Source organism: Octopus sinensis, unplaced genomic scaffold, assembly GCF_006345805.1.
Source record: "Octopus sinensis unplaced genomic scaffold, ASM634580v1 Contig16951, whole genome shotgun sequence".
NCBI classification, from domain to species: Eukaryota; Metazoa; Mollusca; class Cephalopoda; order Octopoda; family Octopodidae; genus Octopus; species Octopus sinensis.
In genome coordinates, this window is record NW_021834698.1 from 22,520 (window position 1) to 39,054 (window position 16,535).

At 39.5% G+C, this 16,535-nt stretch overlaps 1 long non-coding RNA gene across 1 annotated transcript; it reads right to left on the reverse strand.

The window, feature by feature from the left end:
- Window positions 1-333: 333 nt before the first annotated feature.
- LOC118761744 lies at window positions 334-16,180 on the reverse strand. The gene is made up of 3 exons (XR_004997611.1): window positions 16,057-16,180; window positions 13,377-13,381; window positions 334-347 (listed from the first exon to the last, which is right to left on the reverse strand). It is a non-coding gene; the product is annotated as an uncharacterized LOC118761744 (long non-coding RNA).
- Between the last annotated feature and the right edge of the window lie 355 nt (window positions 16,181-16,535).

Sequence of the window (16,535 nt, forward strand, 5' to 3'; positions counted from 1 at the left end):
TTTCCAACTCTTCGTTTAAAGTGATTTAATGATGTTATCAAAGCCAGGCTTGTTCAAAGAATACATTCCTATAAATCTAATGCCAAATGAGTTCATTGGAGATACAAGATGTTTACAGACTCCATGGAAAGCCAATATTTACACTCAATATATAGACAACGTCAATATGGCGTCGTCGTTGTCGTTTAGTCCAGGTCAACGCTGATTGAGCATACCTGTAATCAAAAGCCTTCCAACTGTGACAGTACCACCGTTTTCAAGGATTTCGAGAACCTATAACTGCAACTTACCTTATGTCCCTTTCTATAATGATATGGTGGGATTTTGGGAAGGTTTGGCTGCTATTTCTAGGAGACTGAATGAACTCATAGCATCACCCTCGTTGGTTTGGTTACTGTAAATCCTCGAGTATAGTCTGCCCTTGAGTATAATACGCAGGAGATTTTTAGGGGGAAGTAACTCTGAAAAACCTAAACCTTGTGTATAATACGCACCCCTTCTCTAACTTGAGTCGTGCGTAATTAAGCCAGCAGCACCTAGTCGAACAAACACTTCCGCGCATGCGTAATACAATAATGGTGATGTTCTTAACTGTTATATGGGAATGTAAATATGTTTGCAAATTGTTTTTGTTATATGTTATTCTGTGTTCTGAATACTTTTATTTTAATAAATGTTGCTTACTGCAAGTTATGGATGATTCTTTTATGACTTCATTGCTTTCAAGCTTAGCTTAAGGTATTTTTGTGCCCGACATCACAAAATACGTCTGAATAAACATTGCCGGATTGCAAATAGAGACTCGGACATTGCTTATAAAATATTTTTCATTTTTTACCTCGTGTATAGTACGCACTAGGGATTTTGACCTTAAAATTTTTTTTTGGCGGGGGGGATTATACTCGAAGAATTACGGTATATATCGACACCTTATACAGCCACAGTGATGACGCGTGATCACGTGGTTTCGATCTTTGGCCCGGGCGGTACATTGTGGTCTTGAGCAAAACCCTTCATTTCACGCTGCTCCCGTGCACTCAGCTTTAAATGGGTGACTCTGCAACGGACTTGCGTCCCATTCAAGAGAAATGCTGCGATTTTGGTCGCTTACTCGCCATGGAAACTGGTCAACCGGCCCAGTGAGTTCTTGACCCCGAGACAATAACGCTACCTTTGCTTTTTTACCTTCTTTTAGCCTTAGGATCATAAACTGTGTAAGGGAGAGCATGGTCGATTATATCGAATCCAGTATTTGACTGGGAGTTTATATTATCGATTCCGAAAGCATGGAAGGTTCAGTTGGTCCCGACAGGATTCGAACGTAAAACAAAAAATACCATTGTGACATTTTGTCTGTCTCTCTACTGAATCGACCAATCAGGAAACAGTTTATTGTGGCCGTTTGGGAACGAAGAGAGAGAGTGGGAGTTGGACGGACTTGGGATTGGAGAGAAACTGCATTATTTATTATATAATTGTTATAATTTTTTTATCACAAACACACTCTCACACACATACACACTGGCACGCGCACAAACATACACACTACTATTGGGAGTCACATCTACAATCGCTGTTCACTAGTATTGCCTCCACTTCCAACACCAATGCAATTCTACCATCACCATAACCACCACCACCACCACCATCACCACCACAACCACTATGAACACCACCACCACCTATACCACCACTACCAGCACCTCCTACACCACTGCCACCAAACTACCACCACCACCACCATCACTACCATTACCATAACTACCACCAAAACCACCACCACCACCAAAACCACCACCACTACCACCACCACCACCATCACCACCACTTCTACGTCTCTGTAGCCAAAGCACTTTTCTTTTGATCTCTTGCGATTACAGTGAATGTGTAGATTCTTATTTGAAAATTTTGATAACAATTTCCGGAGCTTTGATTCTAATAAGCGAACATTTTTAAAAACCAATTCTCAATAAAATGTTTGGGATCCATTTTGATAACATTATCCATGATCAAAATAAGTGTATTCCAGTACTTAGCTAAATTTATTCTTCTCAAAACAGATCGATGACCAAAGGCAACCCAGCCGTGGCACGCCTTCGTATTTTTAGACACTGTATATAAGGGAACATTATTCAATGTTTCGTTCCTTTCACTCTTTTCACTCTTTTACTTGTTTCAGTCATTCGACTGCGGCCATGCTGGAGCACCGCCTTTAATCGAGCAACTCGACCCCGGACTTATTCTTTGTAAGCCCAGTACTTATTCTATCGGTCTGTTTTGCCGAACCGCTAAGTAACGGGGACATAAACACACCAGCATCGGTTGTCAAGCAATGCTAGGGGGACAAACACGGACACACAAACACACACATATACATATATATATATATATACATATATACGACGGGCTTCTTTCAGTTTCCGTCTACCAAATCCACTCACAAGGCTTTGGTCGGCCCGAGGCTATTGTAGAAGACACTTGCCCAAGGTGCCACGCAGTGGGAAATGAACCCGGAACCATGTGGTTGGTAAACAAGCTACTTACCACACAGCCACTCCTGCGCCTTTGGGGGGGGGGGGTTGCGGGGGTAGGTCGTTATTTAAGAGAGATTTGGCTGTTATTTCTTGAAGATCCAGCAGTTTGTGTAGGTGTAACCTTCAATTGCTTGTTGTGACTTCTGAATGTTAGAATAAACATGAAACAGCGAAGAACTAAGACTGCGCTGCCTCTGCTGAGCAGGTGACTTCTAGTTTATTCTCAGTGAATCTTCCAACGTCTCTATGACAATACAGTAGACAAAGATGGAGAAGGAAATCGCATAATTTATTATAATCGTAGTATTTATACGCTCAATGCTGCATGTGTGGCGCTGTTGAAGGGAGGGGGTGAAAAGAGAGAGGGAAGGGAGATAGACTGTTTAGCGTAGGGGTTGTCGTATAGTTGATAGGAGAGGCACAGAGAGAAAGACAGAGAGACAGAGAGGCAGAGGAGAGAGAGAGAAAGAGAGAGGGGTGAAGAGATAGACTGTGTTTAGCGTAGGGGTTGTGGTATAGTTGATAGGAGAGGCACACAGAGAAAGACAGAGACAGAGAGGCAGAGGAGAGAGAGAGAGAGAAGAGTGTCAGCGGTGAAAGCTAGGAGAAAGGGGTTGGTACTATGTTAAGCTGCTAAATAGTTGAGGGAAGGAGTAAAGAGAAAGAGAGAGGGGGAGAGAGATAGACTGTGTTTAGCGTAGGGGTTGTGGTATAGTTGAAAGGGGAGAGAGAGGGGGGTGAGAACGCGATAAATGAGAGAGAAAGGGAATGTATGTGAGAGAGAGAGTATGAGTGAGGGTGAGAGAGTGTGTTTACTGAAGGGAATGCGGGAGCGACAGACGTTACAACAGCCATCACCTTCATAGAACCGAATTAAAATTTGCTAAAACTTTACCAACATGAGTAATATAATAATAACTAGCAGTATCGCCCGGCGTTGCTCGGGTTTGTAAGGGAAATAACTATATAAGCATTTTTAGAAGAGATGTAAAGTATAATAGCCATCTCAATATGGCTAACCACAAAGTGGGGGGGGGTGTTACTGTAACTTTTTACGTTCTGAGATTTAATAATAAATTTTTAGAGAGTTACTTCCCTTATATATGCCAAAAATGCATTAAAAATGGGAAAAATTGATGGTAAATTATTTTTAAAATCGTAGACTCATCGTAGACGCGCGCTAATACCCAGAAGGGCTCGATATGAATCACGACTATAAGATACCCGGTTTTGGTTAAACTGCATCGCAAAATGTGGGAGTAGTTAGGAATCTAAATCGTAGGAGACAGACACACAACTTCACTTTTATATATAAAGATGTCTTCGATTTTTGTTCCATGGTTGATATTGTCTACTTCAGAGTTAATAAAGAGAAAGCTAATCGATAACAACTCACAAATTAATACTACCTGCGAGGACTTTTACTTCATCTCAGCAATCAAATGCTTCAGAAAAATATACAATTCCATCTTACGATTTTCAGTATATGCATCTGCGTGCGGTTGACAAGCTCGCTTTGAAATTGCATTGTTTTGGGTTCAATTCCAGTGCAGCATTAGGCAAGTGTCTGCCACTACAGCTTCGGGTCGACCAATAACTTGTGAATGAATCTGGTTGACAGGAACTGTGTGGAAGCCAGTCGAATATATATATATATAAAGTTAATCCAAACAAGAAAACACAAAAAAAACAGCAACGCGAGGACGTAGAACAAATAAAGTATTATTGGACGCTCAGGAAAGAAGGGAATAAGGAGGGTTTAACGTTTCGAGCGGAGCTCTTCGTCGGAAACATAGGAGAAGGAAAGATCCTGAGAAGGGAAGACAGAGGGAAAAAATTCGCCAACGGTACACACGAGGTCACATACACATATATACATATATATATATATATATAATATATATATATAATATATATATATATATATATAGTTCATAGAATGAGATCCAGATATTCTCCGCATAGAATGCACTTAGTAGTGCTGCTCAAGAGATTTAAACTTGAGCGGGTTTAGAAGTAAAGGTAGGGACAAGCACGTTAGACAGATCGATATATAAAGTATATTGAATGCATGAAATGCCAAAAGTGTCTATTTATGTTAGCATACAATAAGGTCCGGCTTACACAGACTACAAATGATATGGAGAATTAAAGGGGTGGGGGAAAAGTACAAATCCAACAGCTGTTATGGACACCGAACACCAGAAACAGATGTGGGATTTCGAATATATATGTATGCTTATATATATATATACATACATACATACATACATACATACATACATACATACATACATACATACATACGTATATATATATATATATATATATATATATATATATATATATATATATATAATATATATATGTGTGTGTGTGTGTGTGTGTGTGTGTGTATGTATATATATAATCCAAACATGAAAACACAAAGAGAAAACACAACAACGCTCAGGAAAGGAAAGAAAGAAGGAGGATTTAATGTTTCGAGCGGAGCTCTTCGTCAGAAACATAGGAAAAGGAAAGATCCAAGGAAGGGAAGGCAGAGGAAAAAAATCGCCAATATATATATATATTATATATATATATATATATATATATATATATATATATACTAAGTAATTAAGGTTTAGCAACGATTTGCCTCACCACACATCGAGTTTAGAAATAGCAGTCAAAGAGTTGTAGCTATTCTTTCTACTAAAAGGGAGATCTCAGTAAAACCACAGTACTTAGAAGGCAAACGCAGGCAAGAGAGAAAGAAATGACGACAATCATACAATATTAAGTCACCTACGGACGTACGTTTCGAAATTAAGTTTTAGGAAAGCATAAGAATTAGATAATTATGTCTTACCCAACTTTTTTTCTCATCAGCGTAGGACACTACAATTATGAATAATTGTATATTAAATTTAGAGGTACAAGAAGACATCACCTCAACTCCTAGTATCAGAGCGAGATCTCCCTTTTAGTAGAAAGAATAGCTACAACTCTTTGACTGCTATTTCTAAACTCGGTGTGTGGTGAGGCAAATCGTTGCTAAACCCTTAATTACTTAGTATTACTTAAACTTTTCTCGAATGGGGCTTTTACATGCCGAAATCTACTTGGTGAAATTAATGATTATTCCAAATTAATTAATTTCACCCTATATTATTACTGATATATATATATATATATATATATATATATATATATAATATATTATATATATATATATATATATATAATTATATATATATACACACACACACACACACACACAGAGAGTCATATATACAGGATGCGTAAGATATTTGAGGACAGATTTATGTTTATAAAAAATAAAACATATATAATAACAGATAATAACTTTGTTTATCAAAAAATGCTGAGGATAAAAATAGACCTTCTTTACAATAAAGCCACCTTCAGCTTCAACAACGGCTTCTGTTTGAGATCTAAATCCTCTACATGCTCAAATCAAGTGGCCCTGGTTCATTTTGGACATTACTCTGACTATGGCAGCTTTCAAAGAATCTTTGGTGTTTTGGGCGTGTTCATTGACCTCTCTTTCTCAATAACACTCCACATGTAATAGTCCAATGGATTGAGATCTGGGGAATTAGGAGGTCAAATATTAGGGGTTATGTGATCATGAAAATTTTCAGGATGGTGTTTATACCATTTGTCAGCGGTTTTGATCTTATAATGCCGACATATTGTCCAATGTTAACACTGGCCGACTCTGTCATGTTTCGCTTTGTATTCTACAGGTGCTAAGACTCTACACCCTGAGATTAGGTAGTCTACTGTTTCAATCTCATCGTTACAGAATCGGCATTTTGGGTCAGCTCCATTTTTTATCACATTGGCTTGGTAGTTCCGGCTTGATAAGCTTTGGTCTTGAGCAGCTAATATGAAACCTTCACTCTCCACTTTCAGCCCTGAGTTTCGTAACCATTGATGCGTGTGTTTCTGGTCGACATCAGCTTGTTTGCTACGGGCCACATACTTGCCATGGAGAGGTTTCTGTTCCCATCTGCTAGTTAATTTTTCATGTTCTTTTGTCTTTGCAATTAATTTTATATTCTTTGCAGCAGCAGTTGGCGCATTTCCTTCAGCCTGATTAATCTGGTAAGTATCTAAGAGATCAGTAGCGAATTTTTTGCTCTCTTTCAGAATAGAGTGAAGTTTATTCGGTCTTTCATGTTTTTCAACAAGTTTTAGCATCCAGTCGTTGGTTGCTTCAAGGTATTTGGCCAGTCCGATTGTGGTGGTTTTGTATGTAAGTTCAAGCTGGATCAAACCTCGACCTCCCTGAGCTCTGGGAAGGTAAAGGCGATCCACGTCTGCCTTTGATGGTGCATCTTATTACAAGTCAGTAGCTTGCGGATTTTTCGGTCAATTTTCATTATTTCACTGGTATTCCAGTTAAGCACATTGAAGCTATAAAGAACAACTGGTACTGCTAAGGAATTTATGGCTAACACCTTATTATATGCATTCAGCTCAGACTTCAGGACTGCTTGAACTCTTCTATAACATTTCTTCCTAACCTTCTTTTTCATGCTTGCATGCTGGATACCAGAGCCTTCATTTATTCCTAGGTATTTATAGGTTTGTTCCTGCTCAAGTTCCTTTATTACTATTTCGACATCTAATTCGATTGAACTTGACTTTACCAATTTCCCTTTCTTAAAAGTGGCTTTGGCACACTTTTCAAGGCCAAACTCCATCCTTTCACAGTATGTAGTAGTCCTTCAAGCCCTTCATCAACTTTGCCATATAGTTTTAAATCATCCATATAAAATAGATGGTTTATTTTCCTGTTGTCCATTTTGTAACCATACCTTGTTCTATTCAGTTCACTTGAGAGTGGTATTAGTGCTACGCAGAAAATTAGTGTATTATTATTATTATTATTATTATTATTATTATTATTATTATTATTATTATTATTATTTTTAATTGACTGGGATTGCGAAAAATATGGCAGATTCACAATATCAACATATTAAATGTATTAATTAATTAGATAGTTATGAAAACAGACACTAATGACATAAACGGCGTAAATATCATTAATTTACCACTACAGTGTTTCCATGGTAACAGGCTGGTGGCTTTCACTTTGTGAAAAACTGAAGAACTGTCGGCAATCGACGTGGGCTGTCACTACTCTCAGAAAGTGGGGGAAGAACGATGTATATATATATATATATGTGTGTGTGTGTGTGTGTGTGTGTGTGTGTGTGTGGAGGCGCAATGGCCAAGTGGTTAGGGCAGCGGACTCGCGGTCGTAGGATCGCGGTTTCGATTCCCAGACCGGGCGTTGTGAGTGTTTATTGAGCAAAAACACCTAAAAGCTCTACAACGCTCCGGCAGGGTGTGGTGATCCCTGCTGTACTCTTTCACCACTCTTTCTCTCACTCTTTCTTCTGTTGGCCTGCTCGCTGAGCCAGCGGGGTGGCGTCATTCGAAGGCTAAAACAATGCGAACGCATTGTGACCAGCGATGTGTAACGACATGTGATGGTCTGGTCGGTCACGTGATCACATGATAATTTGAAACTGACTTATTGGAAGTCCACCTGAAGATTGTCGATCAAGACAAGAAACAATTGTAGTGACGGTTTTTTTGACTATTTATTAAAATTTTATGTATTGATTAAGTCTTTCCTTGTTTGTTTTGCAAAATAGTGGTTTTGTCTCTAATAATATTTTATATATATATATATATATATATATATATACACACGTATATATATGTATATGTAAGTACATACATATGTACATGCATACATACGTACATACATATTGCATACACATACACATACATGCATACACACACTGACACAAACACACACACACACAATCCAAATAGTTTAATAAAGAAATACTTTAACACATTTTTAATGACCGGTTACAATTGTTTCTGGACCAACTCCGCTTTCAACACCGGTTTACGTAAACCTGACATTGTTGTGGTGAATAAAAAAGAAAAAGAAAAGAAAGCATCCATGATAATCGAGATAGCACGTTTCGGTGACAACAGGGTCAAAGAGAAAGTGAACAACGATAAATTCGGGGTTTTTTTTCCTACTCTAGGCCCGAAATTTTTGGGGAGGTGGGGCCAGTCGATTAGATCGACCCGGTACGCAACTGGTACTTAATTTATCGACACAGAAAGGATGAAAGGCAAAGTCGACCTCGGCGGAATTTGAAGTCAGAACGTAAAGACAGACGAAATACCTATTTCTTTACTACCCACAAGGGGCTAAACACAGAGAGGACAAACAAGAACAGACAAACAGATTAAGTCGATTATATCGATCCCAGTGCGTAACTGGTACTTATTTAATCAACCCCGAAAGGATGAAAGGCAAAGTTGACATCGGCAGAATTTGAACTCAGAACGTAACGGCAGATGAAATACCCCGAAGCATTTCGCCCGGCGTGCTAACGTTCTTATTTCTTTATTGCCCACAGGGGGCTAAACACAGAGAGAACAAACAAGGATAGACAAACAGATTAAGTCGATTACATCGACCCCAGTGCGTAACTGGTACTTATTTAATCGACCCCGAAAGGATGAAAGGCAAAGTCGACCTCGGTGGAATTTGAACTCAGAACTTAACGGCAGACGAAATACTTATTTCTTTACTACCCACAAGGGGCTAATCACAGAGGGGACAAACAAGGACAGACACATGGATCAAGTCGATTGCATCGACCCCAGTACGCAACTGGTACTTAATTTATCGACCCCGAAAGGATGAAAGGCAAAGTCGACCTCGGCGGAATTTTAACTCAGAGCGTAAAGACGGACGAAATACTGTTAAGTATTTCGCCCGGCATGCCAGCTCGCCGCCTTAAACAACAACGATATTTTTTTTTCTACTCTAAGCATAAGGCTCGAAATTTTTTTTGTGGTGTGGGCGCCAGTCGATTAGAACAAAACCAGTACGCAACTGGTATTTAATTTATCGACTCCGAAAGGATGAAAGGCAAAGTCGACCTCGGCGGAATTTGAACTCAGAACGTAGCGGCAGACGAATTTCGCCCGGCGTTCTAACGTTTCTGCCAGCTCAGCGCCTGAACAACAACGATAAATTGAAGTGGGCAATGAAGGAGTGGATGTGAGGGCGATAGTAATTCGCTCGCTTGGAAGTATCAGCACTCAACGACCGACATGGCTCGAAAAGATTGGAACAAATGCAAAGACAGAACACCTACAAAAATCATCATTGCTTGGAACGGCAAGAATTCTTTTGCAGGGTTCTTAAAGTACGATCAGTAAACAAGTGTCACCTTAGTCTGCTGGCCGTGAACGGCTGACGCTTTTCATCATACCCAGTAAAAGAAGCTGAGAGTTTTCATCCAAATCTCTATATATAAAGCTGAAGTTGTCTGTGTGTGGCAGGTTTGGTAGCCTTCAACTAACTCTATCTCCTCCGAGACCTTGTGGCGCAAGTTGACCAAAATTGAGAGTATAACAGAAGAAGGCTTGCTCTTCATTCCGTAGAAGAAAAAATTCAAATCGGACCATGTTAACACCAAAAATTATTTACATAAAAAAGGTGCTTTTTTTCTATGAAAATCCCTATTTTTTACGATTTTTTACTGCTGTGTCGCCATTTTTCGGTGTATTTCAACCAGAAAAATGTTCACTTAGAGAGAATAACAAGCTACACAATGCAAAATTTTTACTTTGCAAAAATTCCAATTCTAAAGGGTCGAAACAAACCCGAGCAACGCCGGGCGATACTGCTAGTTATAATAATAGATAAAATAACAACGCCGAGTGTAGTAAAATGAGGGAAATAGCTGCGTTCTGGTTTAATAAGAGATTTTATTCATTTTTGTTGACTGGGTTTTGTATATTTAGCTGTAGATAATGTAATATGACGGCTGCTGGTGTTTTGAGTCTATTGCCAAACGCTATTTTAGTCTATAATAGTCTATTAAATGACCAGATGGTCGATGGAGCTGGCAATAAATCTCTACTGTTATAATAATAACAATGCTGATGGCTGATGTAATATTAATTGACTTTGCCCAGGTTAAATAGCATCAAATAATACGGACAAATGAGCTTTATACAATGCGCTGCCGTGTGTGTATGAGAGAGACAAAGGGAGAGTGTGTGCGTGCATGTGTGTGTGTGTATACATATAGTTATGTGTGTCTGTGTTTAATTTCTATGTAGTTGTGCGTGTCTGCCTCTGTGTGTGTGTGTGTTTGTTTGTGTGTGTGTGTGCTGTGTGTGTGATTGTGTTTGTTTGTGTGTGTGTGTGTGTTTGTGTGTTGTTAAACAAGTGAAAGATCGCTCTGCATTTTATTTGTACGAGGAAAAGGCTGACAGTAACTTCGAAGTTTCAGATTAACCGTGCTCATAAGACTGTGAATATACATCTTTTAACTTTGATTTTTTTTACTTGCTTCAGTCAAGCAAAAGATTGCGGCCATGCTGGGGCACCATCTTGAAGAATTTTTAGTTGCATGAATCGTTATCGGGCTATCGGAAAAAATACTATCACAAGGTTAGTACAATGGTCCAATAGTATAGAAGTCGTTGACTGGTTTAAAGCCATTAAGAATAAGAATAAAGCGAGATTCACGCAATTCGGATAGCATTTTTTTCGATGGCCCGATAACTGAAGAGATGCCGGCGTGGGTTTCCGCCCCGACATCTGAAACTCGGAGTTTTATCATGGCTACCGAATAATTGTCACATATTATATTTACAGATAAATTCCTTATTTACATAATATCGAGGTCTCTTTCGTTCTTTTGTTGTCTTGCCATTTCTATCAATATATATATAGTACTTCGTTGTGCCATTTATTTACTTTTATGTATAATATTACCCTCACGGGCTATCCTTTACTGGAAAGCAATACTCTCGTATTGCATTACTATTTTCATTATATAATATATATATATATATATAGGGTGTTCTAAAAGTCACTGATAGGTTTCAGTTTTTAATAACTTCCTTAACTTTACAAATAAATGCATGAAATTTTGATACAATATAAAGGATATAATGGAAATTTTTATGCGCATGTCAAATTGTGCAACACCGCTACATAACATATGAAAAATGTCATCCCTTAAATGGTAGACATTTTCGGTTTCTCACGCCCGTGCTCTTTCCAGGGTGTTATGGTGCACCATAACACCCTCAAGAGTTTCAGACCCCACTTCTCTGATTTTTCTATTGATGTTCTCCTTCAGTTGCACCAGGGTGTCCGATCTGTTAACGTAAACCTTCTCTTTCAGGTATCTCAACTAGAAAAAAAATCCGGGCTAATCAAGTCTGGGGAACGTAAAGGCCATTCAGAGAAGGCCTAACACATGGTTCCAGCAAGATGGGGCAATTGCTCATACTGCAAGAGACACAATGCAGTTGCTGCGGCAGTGCTTTGGAGAGAGAATAATCTCCCGCTGCGACAATGTCAACTGGGGACACCTGAAAGAGAGGGTTTACCCCAACAATGGCGCGCGCGAGTGTGTGTGTATGCGTGTGCATGTATGCGCACACACACACACACACACACACACAAACACACACACACACACACAAACACACACACACACACACAAACACACACAACGTGTATGTATATATGTGTATGGTGAGATATCTTAATGTATGTCTATGTGTGCGTGTGTGTGTGTGTGTGTGCTCTTTATTCTTTTACTTTTTTCAGCCCTTTGACTTTTGCCATGCTCTTAACCAAGGACTTATTCTTCGTAAGCCTAGTACTTATTCTATCGGTCACTTTTGCCGAACTGCTAAGTTACGGGGACGTAAACACACCAGCATCGGTTGTCAAGCGATGGTGTGGGAGGGACAAACACAGACACACAAAAATACACACACACACACACACATATATACGACGGGCTTCTTTCAGTTTCCGTCTACCAAATCCACTCACAAGACTTTGGTCGGCCCGAGGCTATAGTAGAAGACACTTGCCCAAGGTGCCACGCAGTAGGACTGAACCCGGAACCATGTGGTTGGTAAGCAAGGTACTTACCACACAGCCACTCCTACGCCTGTATGTACAAAGATAGGTAGGTAGGTAGGTAGGTAGGTGAAGGCGCGTGGCTTAGTGGTTAGGGCATACGGCTCACCATTATAAGGTCGTGAGTTCGATTCCCGGCAACGTGTTGTGTCTTTGAGCAAGACACTTTATTTCACGTTGCTCCAATCCACTCAGCTGGCAAAAATGAGTTGTACCTGTATTTCAAAGGGCCGGCCTTGTCACACTCTGTGTCACGCTGAATCTCCCTGAGAACTACGTTAAGGGTACACGTGTCTGTGGATTGCTCAGCCACTTGCACGTTAACTTCACGAGCAAGCTGTTCCGTTGATCGTATCAGCTGGGACCCTCGTCGTCGTAACCGACGGAGTGCTCCTATAGGTAGGTAGGTAGGTAGGTAGGTAGGTAGGTAGGTAGGTATGGAGGGAGGGAGGCAGACAGGCAGGTAGGTAGGTAGCTGATCCTTCGAACTGATAGACATAGCTAAAAAATCTGCCTCGTCATATCCTACAGTCCAAAATATATTTCTTTACTGCCCACAAGGGGCTAAACACAGAGGGGACAAACAAGGACAGACGAAGGGATTGAGTCGATTACATCGCCCCCAGTGCGAAACTGGTACTTTATTTATCGACCCCGAAAGGATGAAAGGCAAAGTTGACCTCGGCGGAATTTGAACTCAGAACGTAACGACAGACGAAATACCTATTTCTATTTCTTTATTACCCACAAGGGGCTAAACATAGAGGTGACAAACATGGACAGACATAGGTATTAAGTCGATTATATCGACCCCAGTGCGTAACTGGTACTTAATTTATCGACCCCGAAAGGATGAAAGGCAAAGTCGATCTCGGCGGAATTTGAACTCGGAACGTAAAGACGGACGAAATACCGCTAAGCATTTCACCCGGCGCGCTAACGACTCTGCCAGCTCGCTGCCTACAGTCCAAAATAAGGAAACGACACATCAAGATAATACAGTATTTCATTTATTCGCTGCCCATAAAAGGAATCCTTGCTGTTTACAGCTCGGCTTTTTATTACAGGTTTCTTCGGTCACAGTTGACCTACAACCAAACAGCAACAACAGACAAAGCAACATGTCCCTTCCTGCTTGCGCTCCTAACCTCAAAAATAAGAAATAATTATAAACCAGCCCAGTAGAACTCGGTTATTTTCTGTTGATCCCCACCGCGGGAGGTCAATAGACTCTGCCTTTCCATCTGTGACTAACACATAAAATAAATCCTAAAGAGGTGATTATTTTTTCACGACAGCATTATCTAAACAATGCGAAAAACTACGTAGAAATATTTCTCTTTAAAAATAAAAATTGTTCTAGTTTCACTTAGGTTTTATTATCATCGCCTATTCTACTCTCCAATACACATTTTTATGTGGCAGAGGGGCGGGACAAAGGCGGTGCATCTGTGCTCAACTGATCAGTCAGTTTGTATATTTGTATCCTGGTTTTTCATTACTCTTTTTGTTAACGTGACTTTACGTAGCTTTTATACTGTTAGAGCATGCGCAGTATGGCCGAATGGTTAAGTTATTTTCGAAAAACGTAATTATAAATATTGAAGCAAAATATTTTTCTGATGACATCTTAATGAGTTTTAGAGCAAAAATACATATAATATGTAATCAAGATGCACGCTTGGGTTTATGTGAAATCCAGGTTTTCCCGGAAGACCACATTTAAGTGCCTCCAAGAAGTATGCAGTTTTAAGGCCATAGATCCCCGCCCCTTGGTTTACATTCTCTCTTTCGAACCTTTCCCTCTCTCTCTCTCTCTCTCTCTCTCTCTCTCTTTCTTTCTTTCTTTCTTTCTCTCTCTCTCTCTCTCTCTTAAACACACATACACATATCTTTCCGCTTATGTATATATTATTGTATTCTTTTATTTGTTTCAGACATCTGACTGCGGCCATGCTGGAGCACCGCCTTTAGTCGAACAAATCGACCTCAGGACTTATTCTTTGTAAGAAGCCTAGCACTTATTCTATCGGTCTCTTTTGCTGAACCGCTATATTACGGGGACGTAAATACACCAACATCGGTGTGAAGCAATGGTGGAGGAACAGACACAGACACACAAATACATACACATATACATACATATATATTCTTTTATTCTTTTTTATATTAATATATATATGTATGTATATATGTGTGTATATATGTATGTGAAGGCGCATGGCTCAGTGGTTAATGTGTGACAGTCACGACTACGAGATCGTGGGTTCGATTCCCAGACTGGGCACTTCATTTCGCGTTGCTCTGCAATCATTTCGTTATCTGACATGTGTCACCTGTTGCACCTGTACAGGTAATGTCAATTTGATGGAGGGAGTGAGCTTATGCCAACACAAACATTTGATCACTATAAACAAATAATCTGTGTAATTGTTCAGTAAGAAATTGTCAAACCCTCATATATTGTCTAACGACGGGAGAATCCACCAGAGTACATCATATGTGTGTGTGTGTTGTGTGTGTAGTAAATCCAAAAAAGAAGAACAAACACAAAAAAACAACAACAACGCGAGGACGTGGTAATGTAAAGTATTAGCAGACGCTCAGGGAAGGAAAGAAAGATGGTTTAACGTTTCGAGTAAACGCTCTTCTTCGGAAACAGAGGAACGTTCAATAAAAAGGAAGACGGAGGAAGAAAATCGCCAACGATTCACATGTGGTTACATTTTGAAATATATATATGTGTGTGTGTGTGTGGTGTGTGTGTGTGTGTGTGTGTGTGTGTGTGTGTGTGTGTGTGTGTATGTATGTATGTATGTATGTATGTATGTATGTATGTATGTATGTATTAGGTTGTTCGGAAAGTTCAGAGCCGTTTTTACTATGTAAATAGGGATATAAATAATAGAGCTTTCAATAAATTTTATTTAATGAAATAATTTCTGTTATTATTAACGAGCTTTGCCCATCTGTCAGGCAATTTAAATATTCAACCAGCATAAAATTTGACTGATTTTGAAGAAAAAAGTTCTCTAGATGCATTTTGACTCCATCTAAATCGTTAAATGTTTTCCCTTGCAATGAGTTCTGTAGAGAGAAAAGCAAGTGGTGGTGGGATGGCGCAATATCAGGAGAATATGGTGGATGGGGTAACAGATCCCAGCCAAGTTCATGTAACTTTATTCGGGTAACCAAAAACATGTGGTTGAGCGTTGTCTTGTTGGAACACTATCCTTTTCCTGTTGGCAATCCCGGGTCACAATTCTTTGATTATTTTTTTTTTTTTTGTTCAAATTAACCAGCTGACGACAGCACACATCAGAATTAATGGTCTGATTCTATGGGAGAAGCTCATAATAAATAATGCCTTTATGATCCTACAAAGCATTACTTTTTTGGCATGGATATTCGTCTTTAGCAGCTGTTTGGGGGGACCCTTACGCAAATTCCAAGGTCTTTTTCGCACTATGCTTTCGTACAATTTTGGGGTACCCTTACGCAAACTCCATTTCACACTACGTTTTCGTACAAAATCCATTTTTCATCTCCAGTCACAAGTTGTTTCAAAAAAGGTATGCTTTCATTCCATTTCAAAAGTACATCACAAACGGAATACCATTCCAAGCATTTCTTTTCTGTGAGCTTGTAAGGGACCCATGCATTATAACGAGAAATGTATCCTAGCTTCACTAGGCGTTCCTGAGCCGTACTTTTAGAAACTTCCAACTCCTCTGCAAGTTCTCTCATTGTGATATTTGAGTTTTCCTAGATTTTTGCCTTCAGAACATCTTCATCCAATGTCGAAGGTTTTCCACTGCGACTGTCATCTTCCAAGCTAAACTCCTCAGCTTTAAATCTTGCAAACCACCTTCGAACAGTTGATTCACCAACAGCATCATCATCACCATAAATTTCACAAATGTTTTTGCAAGTTTTTGCAGCATTTTCTACTTTTCTCTTTTAAGAAAAGAAAAGCATTACAA